General features: G+C 35.5%; 1 long non-coding RNA gene across 1 annotated transcript; it reads left to right on the forward strand.

Moving 5' to 3' along the window:
• The first annotated feature begins 7,956 nt into the window (after nt 1–7,956).
• Nucleotides 7,957–10,291, forward strand: LOC114825589 (uncharacterized). Its single transcript, XR_003774321.2, has 3 exons — nt 7,957–9,310; nt 9,419–9,574; nt 9,672–10,291. It is a non-coding gene; the product is annotated as an uncharacterized lncRNA (long non-coding RNA).

Raw genomic sequence — 10,291 nt, forward strand, 5'->3', positions numbered from 1 at the left:
GATGTAATATCCGTTTGTTCGTCGAAGGTAAAAAGTGGTGTGAATGATTTACAAAAACAGTTCATGACGGAGTCTTGAAACTTATGATCAAAACTGTTAATATTATTAAATAAATAAATAAAAGTTGCCCTAGGCTTTCTACTACTATGATCCTATTATGCTGAACTGCTTTCTGGAAAGGAATTTTGCCATGTAATTTGGCAAAATTACCGATCTATCTTTCTGCTGGTGGATTGGGATTAGGGCCTGATCTTTAACCCGACGCACATATCGGCCCAACGCACATGCCGCTATGGGATATGAAACTGTTTTCTTCTGGGGTGTGATATTCATATATCCCATTTTACTTCTTACACACCCTTTTAATTTTTGGTTGTCGGATTGGATGAATTGAAGAAGATAAACGGACAGAAATTAATAAAAGGCATGTGAGAAGTAAAATGAGATGTGTGGATAGTATATATTTTTTTTTCATAACGATTCGATTCACTCGTGTCCCTCTCGTCTCTCTGCGAGTCGATTCCCTCACACAATGTCTACTTGTCCTCTCACCAGTAGCGAACACTACCTACTTTCCTGCAACGAAGAAGAAAACTCTGACAACATTCCGCCCGCCATTCCTCTCACTCTGCCGACTTCGACGATGATGATCTAGAAATAGACGATAGGTGTAGCAACATCCACACTTGCAAATCAGTTGTCAAGTTGAGTGTAGTTTGAATTTGTTTGTCTTCTAGGTGGTACAATTATGAGGAACCACTAAGATTTTCTTAAGGTAGACTTTGGATGCAATTCATAACTATCAATATTCTTTGACCGAAGCTTTATTGGTTTTTAATTTTTGATCGAAGTCTTTGAAATTAATATGATAATTTATTTCTATGTATGTTATTATATTTTTTAAATTAAAAAAATAAAATTTATAGTTGTTTATATTAATAAGATTTTAAATAAAAACTCATAATTTGTGGGATTATAAATATTAAAATATAAGTTATACTATTGTGTGTCTGTGTGTGTAAACATGGGTACATTCATCAAAATTAACAAAAAGATTATTGTACCAAAACATGGGTACATTCTTCAAAACCACACAAAAAAAAGTAATAGATATTAGGCTTATTAGCATTAGTAAACATCTTCGATTAAACTTGACATGGATACATTCTCAAATCAAAAGAAAATAATGTACCCATATAAGTTTAAAAATGGATTAGAAAAAAAAAATTGAATAGATTTTATATTTAAAAATGGTACATTTTACATATAACAAATTGGTATATTTAAGATTGGGTACATTTTAAGTTAGTGCATATAAGATTAAAAAATTGAAAACATTTTATAAAAAGCTAACGGGTACAGACTTATTCTAATTTTTTATTTATTTTGGAAATGTTTTGAATTGAAAATTAGTTAGGAGTTTAATAAAGGTGTGAGTATCAAAATTCTAAATCAATTATTATTTTTTATTTTAAAAAATTATGTAACTGACATGTAAATTTATCATTACATTAATGCTAGGGACTTGAATCAAAATCTGAAAACTAATAAGGTTTTCATTAATGAACATTAGTAACTAGAGACCGGATACTAATTTTTCAATTTCTTAATGGCAAACCTTTTTCCCTCTGATGGCTACCTGCCCTTGTCTGTGATATGTATTATTTGATGTACTCCATGATGTGTCGATGTTTTAAAATCTGATACAGAAATGAGGCTTGCGGAGCTGTTCTTCCAGATGCATTTGCTTGCAAAACAAAAATGTGTCGTTAGGGGGTTGGTGTTGAAATTTTTACCATTGGAAATCTAACGGCCCAGAAAAAATAGCCGTTGGAAATCCATCGGCCTTGAAGCAGCCATGTTGCTCCTAACTTAGTGGGCTGCCATGTGGGCCCCATTGTTTGAAATGTTGTCGCGACAGGTCCCCTACACGCGAGCCCCATCGTTTGAAATGTTGTCCACGTGCCTGGCACAAATTTTTTTATAACATGGCTGACGTATGTCTGACGTCACATTCATCCAGACACTTGGATGTTGGATTTTCACTTGACTTCTTGCTCGAGCTCCCCTTGAGCCCAATTGCCCTAGAGGGCTGGAGGGGTTTGGGGGCGGAAGGAGGCAATGAATTTCCTTGCCTATCAACATGGCAATTAACCACATTGGAAGTGCTCTTACAGGAATATCATATTGTATCATGACATCTAATTAGATATTGAATTGTATAAATCATACTATGGCTCTTCTAATGTTATGGAATTACAAACTCATGCAACTCAGCTACAAACATGATTTAAAGGAAATATGACCATATATAAAAATAAGAACAAAACAACACAATTAATTACGCTTTGAACATGATTTAATATCCTCATTTTCTATATCTGATTGTTTGTCGGTCCTTTTAATAAACAGCATATTAGAGTTTATATGAAAATTTACTCTTAAGGTTATGTACATTTTTTTATACCACAACTCTCGTGGGGGGAAAAATACAAAACCCTAATTATTCGAGCTTCTTATTGTGTTTTGTTTACCTTGCTTAGATCTCTAGCAGTGCTTGACATGAAAAATGGTTTGAAATATGGCTTTTTGGTAACTTCCTTAAATGCAATGTAAAATAATCATATTGATGTGTGAAAGTGAGAATTAATTTAAAATATGTTTAGACGGATTTAGTGTGTGAAAGTTTTACTTTTACTCGAGAAGTTTCAAATGAAATTTCAGATATTTATCATCTCCAAAAGAGACAGCACAGTACCCTTCACCACCAAACAACAATTTTTGCTGATAACAGCAAAAACGAACCGTGTTTTATTATTTTACTTTTAGTTACAGTTATTTTTATGTAGTTACAGTTACATTTATCGTTTCTTTTATGGACTACTTTGGTAGTTACAATTACAGTTACAATTACAATGATCGTTTCTTTTATTTTTATTTTACTTATTTTTAAATCTAATTATATGTTTATGTTGTATTTGTATGTACGCACAAAAAGAGCCTTATGTATGTGCAAAAAGATGAGCATTATGTATGAATTGCTATTCTCCACCATAACGTAAACAAGTGAAAAACCAAGCCCATGAACAAAGGCATGACCAGAAAATGGTTGACGCCACCAGAAAATGAATTCAAGACATATTGTGTGAAACGTGGGCTTGAAATTTGTCGCCACCCTCTGGACCACCACTTAGTGGTTTAATTATTGACTTGTTTACTTCATCTCAAAGTAATGTGAATCTTAATGCAATATTGAGGAGAATGAATGTAACTAATAATTAAAATTGTTCAGATGAATATGATGTGTGAAAGTCTTACTTTTATTCATGAAGTTTTGAGGGAAATTTCGTCAACGTCTGTTTTTCAAACTTTCAAATGCCTCATTCCATTTTTATTGGGTAGAGGTTATTATAATTCCCAATAATGCATATTATTAATGGTTCATTCTCTCCAAAAGAGACTACACAATACCCTTCACCCCCAAACATCCATTTTGCCGCTCTCTCTCTCTCTCTCTCTCTCTCTCTTCTTCTTCTCCTCTTCCTCCTTCTACGTCCTTCTTGTCTTCGCCTTTGACGCTTTCGCCTTGTTAATTTTCTCGTGTGGAATCACCATCATTAGTCGCCACCATCATCAGTCGCCTACTCCAACTATTTCTTCGGAAGTCTCCTCCCCTCTCAAAGGGTAAAGCTTCTTTCTCTATCTCTCTTTATCTCTTTCATTTACCTATTTCTCTCTATGTGTTCTTAATTTCTTCTTTGATTAAGAAAGTATAGATCAACTTTGTTGTTGCAACTTTTTGATGAATGGGTGTGTGAGGAGAAAAGAGGAGAGTGTTAAATCTGGGGCCATTTTGTGGTGTTTAGGCTTTGTTTTGTAGGTTTTAGTCAGCTCTGAGCTTTAGTAAAATATAAATTAAGATGTACATGTTTCTTGCTCACCAATCACTTAACTATTTTCTCTCTTTCTTTCTTGATTCAGCTTCCTATCAGAATATCCATGATTTAAACTAAGCGTCTGTTTCTGAATAGCTTATTCATTTGCCAAAGGTGAATTGGGTATTGTTTTTAGAGAATAATTCGTGAATAAATTGATCTTGAATTTGGTTGTTTTTGTTTTCAGAAGAATGTTTGAATTTTCTTTTTGTGGTTTACGTTTGTTAATAGCCAAACGAAGTTGTTGAAGAAACTCTAATGGCTGTAAGGAGTCTCATGATATTCATTACTTTTGCCGTGATTTTCCTGGGTGGATTTGTTTCTGCCTCTTTTACGACAAAATCATATTGACTTTAAGAACAATGTATAGCCAATCATTGTCATCCAACTTCACTACAAGTCCAAGAATAGTGACTTGGGCAATCACGTAATTCCACTGGGTGGCGAGTACAATTTTACTTTCCAAAACAATATCTAGATACTGACGGTCTCTCAAATACCTTAACTTCGCACAGACGACTAACCCATCATAGTCCTGGTCCTATTAGTTTGCTCAAGCTTGCTATAGCATTAGATTATTTGCATGTTTTGTCCAACTATAACATACACGAAAATATAATATCGGTGTTTAGGCGTGGTATATTCTTGTAATGGCTTCAGTAGTTAGCTCAGCTTGCTATAATCTTTAATGTAATTTATTTTATTTGTTTGTGATCATCTAAAACAAGACGAGTCGGCCTTGCCCTGCCATGCCTGTCTCGTTGAACATGAACTCATGTCTAATATCCCTCCATATAGCTATGTTTCTCAATACTTTTTCTACTTCTTTCTTGGCTTTTGCTTCAATCCATATGTGCTTGTTTTACTCGGGTTGGGCTAGCCTAGCCTGACTCATTGTACACCCATACAAACACCAATTATGCTTTACTACTCTTAATATAATCCAATTTCTAATCAATCATTTTGCTTTTTAAGATTTTTACCCAAATGTTGTTTCCCATGTAGTGGCAGTACCTCGATACAAATGAGGTTTTGGGTTTGGGTTTTTTATTCATCCAAAAGTCAAAGACTCATAGCAACGTTGTCTCTCTTTAATGGGAAATTCAAATTCTTCATAGAAATAGTTCATTCACAATCTTTATTGTAATTTATTTTATTCGTTTGTGCTCATCTAAAACAAGGTGAGTCAACCTAGCCCGGCCCGACCCGTCTCGTTGTACATGAACTCATGCGTAATATCCCTTGAAGTAAAAATGGCACTTATCATTATGCTCACTTCTCAATGTTCTCTATCTCTTCTCCTCATTCTCGTGTTGCTTCCTCTAAAATTTTTTGTCTCCTTCGATTTCTGCCTTCTCCTCCACTCTGTCCAAAAACTGTGGAGAACTCGAAGCTCTATGAAGGGAACCCAAGAGGAAAGGTTGGATGAAGTTACTTGTGATGATGATGTGGGTGGTGTTCGGAAGCAGATTGCTCAAATTGGTGCTTTGGTGGTGACCCTGTCGCTTTATGCATGAAATCTTCTTTGCAATTGATAAGGGAGAACGTGGATATGATTGACTTAGATGATGAACCCATTGTTGTAGAGATACTTAATTCAACAGATGTTACAAATGAGAACTTCCATACTGTTATTAAAACAAGCAATCCATCTAATTTACGTCATTTGAGGAAAAAAGACACGTTCATTCTTGGAAGTTTAGCGTTCAAGATCACTATAACTCTCAGAGAATGTTGCGTGGTTTTCCTTGAGAACTTTTGCCAGGGGAAACACATAGAAATGGAGGATGAAGTTGCTTATGATGACGTAGATGGTGTTCAAGTAGATACCTCAAATCCGTGATTTGGTCGAGCTGCCCTTAAGTTATTCTAAGCTTTTTACATCAATCGGTGTGAAAGATCCGAAAGGAATTATGTTTCCTAGACTCCTAGGTTCAGAAAAGGAACTAATAGTCAGTAGGGGTGCACCTTGGGTTGGATCAATTCGAACTCGTCCATGTCAAACCCGACTTAAACCCGAACAAGTGGGTTTTTTTATAGTTACAACCCGACCAAACCCAACCCAATTTCAACCCGTTTATTGATTGGGTTGAGTTGAGTTGATCATTTGCCCATCCATCCCTAACCCAACCCAGCCCGACTAACCAAACCCAATCTAACTAGATTGTTACCCATATCGATTAATGCTCATACTACACCCAAGTGAGCCAAGTCTAAAAACCAACGCTCTTTCTAATATTTTTTTTAAAATAAATTACCCTTTATAATTACTTAAGCTTTTAAGGAATAAGAGGCTTCGATTAGTCAGCTCATAATTGCAGTCTTTAAATCCTAAAGCTTTATAGTAGATTGATTTATGAAATTAAAGTTAGCTAGCTTTGATGCTACTTGGCTTAATTTGTTTTAGGAATTCTTGGAAACTAAGTTGTTACAAGATTAAACTTGAAAAAGTTAGGCAACCTGAACCCAACCCAAGTAAACCCTAACCCAATTGAACCTGAGCCCAAATGAACCCGAATGAAACCTAACCCGATCCTGAATTGTAAAAGTTGGGTTAGGATTGGGTTGACCTTCGAACCCGCCTGATTTGCACCCCTAATAGTAAGAGATAGTCATGGGTATGTTGGTGGAACAAATGAACACTTCTAGAATGCTCTTAGAACAAACAATCTACTTTGTGTGAAACAATGAGTGTTCTTTGTATTTCTTTTCTGAATTCTTGTTATCCTTGTGTGGTTTTCCTGTATAAATCAAATCTCTTAGATAGTCTTCCTTTTATGTATACATTGTGTAGAAAGTATACTTGTACATCAAGGCTTTGTAATCAAGCCTCAAATAATCGAGGAATTCAGCTGCATACCTTTTATGCTCTTTTCGATTGATCTCCATAGTTGTTTAGCAAGACATCTTTTTTAGTAAAGTAACTAGTATTTGTTTTGGTCATTGTGACCTTTCTCTATATTTGTTTGTGTTTAATGTTTCGCTTATATTCATCCAATGTTTGGAAAATGCCATGATAAACTGACATGATTAGTCATTTTATAAGAGAAATGGGTGATCTGGGTGACATTAGTGCTAGTGGTAGTGGTGGTGGGGACGATGAAATTAGTAGTGATGATGGTGGTGATGAACAAATTAGTGTTAGTGGAAATGGTGGTGAGGACAACGAAATTAGTTGTCATGATGGCAGGGATGAACAAAGTGTTGGTGAAGAAGATGTACTGGAGCCGCCTCATTCTTTTACTAGGTTTGTCCACAATTATATCAAACCCTTCCTTGATCCATATGTGCCTATTTTAATCGGGTTGGGCTAGCCTAGCCCAACCCATTGTACACCCATATGAACACCAATATGTTTTAATACTCTTAATATAATCCAATTTCTAATTAATCATTGTGTTTTTTAAGTGCTTTTCCCAAAAGATGTTTCCCATGTAGTGATAGTGCCTTGCTAACAAATGAGGTTTTGAGTTTTTGATTCATCTCAAGGTCAAAGACTCAGAGCAGAGTTGTCTCTCTTTAATGGGAAATTCAAATTCTTCATAGAAATAATTCATTCACAATCTTTATTGTAATTTATTTTATTTGTTTGTGCTTATCTAAAACAAGATGAGTCGACTCAGCACGACCTGACCCGTCTCGTTGTACATGAACTCATACGTAATATCCCTCGATTAATACACTTAAGGCTTATACCGAACCCATGTATGTTTTTTTCAAACTTTTACTTGAGAAGTTTTGAAAGAAATTTTGTAAACGTATGATCTTTCAATCTATTTTGATTGGGTGGAGGCCATTATAATTCCCAATAATGCATATTATTAATAGTTCAACCTTTCCATAAAAAGGTTGTACAATACCATTCACCCTCAAACAACCATTTTTGTCGATTACAGCAAAAATGAATCGTTGGGTTTCTGATAGCCATTTTCGATGATCGAGTTCAACTACAAATTTCACTTATCATTCCTCTCACTTCTCACTGTTCTTTATCTCTTCTCATTCTCTTGCTGTTTCCTCTAAATTCTTCTGTCTTATCTGAATTTTGCTTTTACACATAGTCTTCTCACTCACAGACGTTGTCTCTCTTCTTCTTCTTATTCTTCTTATTCTTCTTCTTCTTCTTCTTCTTATTCTTCTCTTACGTCCTTCTTATCTTGGCATTTGACGCAGTCACCGACTTCGACTGTTTCTTCGGCCGTCTACTCTTCTCTCTCAGGTAATGCTTCTCTGTCTCTATTTCTTTCCTATTACATTTTTCTCTCTCTGTGTTCTTAATTTGCTCTTTGAGTAAGAAGGAATAGATAGACGTTGCTGCTGGCACTCTTTTATGAATGGGTGGGTGAGGAAAGGAGATGAGAATGTTGGATCCGAGTCCATTTTGTAGTGTTTGGGTTTTGTTTTGTGGGTTTCAGATAGATATGGCCTTTAATAAAATATAAATTAGGATGTGCATGTTTCTTGGTCGCCAATCACTTAGCTATTTTCTCTCTATCCGCTTCCTATCAGAATATTCTTGATTTAAAGTATGCTTATGTTTTTTAACAGTTTATTCATTTGCCAACTTCACTGCAAGTCCAAAATTCGAACACTTTCAAATCCTTTAAACTCGAAATTCAAAATTTTGAAATCAAACCTTGTGATCCACCGCTGCAACCATCACCAAAGCCAGCCAGGTCAAGCCCCACACCACCAAATTGGTTTCTCGATCCCAAAACGGCTGCTTCCAATTCCTTGTCGGCACATCACCTGAAGCCTCAAGACTGGTCGCTAAGCCTAGTGAGTCTACAGTGGCTCCCCCGTCTACTTCTCCGCATTACTTAGCTTCTTCTTTTTTCGTTTTTTCTTTATTTAATTTTTTAATTATATAAAAATAAAATATATTTTTTGTTATTTTAATATTTTAATCCCTATATTTTAGACTTGTAGGATCCAGTTATGTGCCACGTCAACACATAACAGAAATTTTGACAGAATAGTGACGAAAGGACCACATTGATTTGTGACACCCATTTTTAGGGACTGCATTGATCGATTTGCAATTTTAGGGATCATCTTGATAGGGTAGGCCAATTTCAGGAACCGTTTGTGATAAAAACTCAAATATGTATTTGATGGAACTTGACAATTTTATATCCTTCAGTTATTATATACATATGCGATGAATAGTCTTTTTATAAGAAAACTGGGTGGTATGGTTGGCATTAATGCTTGTGGCAGTGGTGGTGGGAACGATGAAATTAGTAGTGATGATGGTGGCGATGAACAAATTAGTGTTAGCAGCAATGGTGGTGGGGACAACAAAATTAGCAGTGATGATGGTGGGATGAACAAACTATTGATGAAGATGTACCGGAGTCGCCTATTGCTACTAGGTTTGTCCGCAGTTATATCAAACTCTCAATGCTAGGTTCAAACACCTAATATATCTAACTTTTTGGATTTGATTTGTTTAAATGGTTGTGGATATCTGCATGGGGTAGAGCTGCCCGATGGATCATTGGTGCGTCAATCCCGTTAATAGCAGGGAGCGCCACTATAGTAACTATGAGGTTAAAGGGCATCACGTTTGGTGTGTTCAATTTATTCACGAACGGACTATCCTTTTTATTGATGTTGCTCGCTACAATCATCTTGAGGTTAGTATTTCAGACATTTTCTTTTATGAATTTAATGTGAATTAATTTGTTTATTTAACACAATGTTTTATTTCATTTGTTGCCCCATTCAATATAGGGCACTGCATGAAAACACCGTTCTAGGTATGAAGAATTTCATGTCACATGAAACATCGTTCTTTTTGCTCTTCGTTTCATGATTGATTGCAACATAGTTGGTGCTTGGTGGAAAGCTGGAAAATATAAGATAGCGAAGCATCTGTCCTAGCTATTACCAAGAAGGGTTTGATTGCATGTACCCTTATGCTTTCAAGGCACTATTTATGGTTAGTGAATATAAATGTCATTTGCATGTTGAACTATATCCCACTTGGCAAATATGTCATTGACAACCTGCCTTTTTAGATGTAATTTGCATGTTTGGATTCAGCAGCTACCCAAGGAATTGCACATTTTAAGCTCTTATGCTCCTTTACTTCACTGTGATAACATTTTTGGCATAGCATCAGTAACCAATCATGAGTATATTGAAATTGATTGTCATTTTGTTCATGAACAACACTCTTTTGTTGCAGTTTGTAGCTTCTGCATATCAGTGTGCAGACATTTTCACAAAAGGATTATGTTCTCCTCAATTTAGTGTTCATAGTTCCAATCTTATGCTAGGTTGTTTCCACTCTTTGTTGGTGGCTTGGAGGGTAAGATAATTGAATATACGCTCTCTTTTGCTCTTCTATA

The sequence above is a fragment of the Malus domestica genome, chromosome 06 (assembly GCF_042453785.1).
Source record: "Malus domestica chromosome 06, GDT2T_hap1".
In the NCBI taxonomy this organism is placed as follows: Eukaryota; Viridiplantae; Streptophyta; class Magnoliopsida; order Rosales; family Rosaceae; genus Malus; species Malus domestica.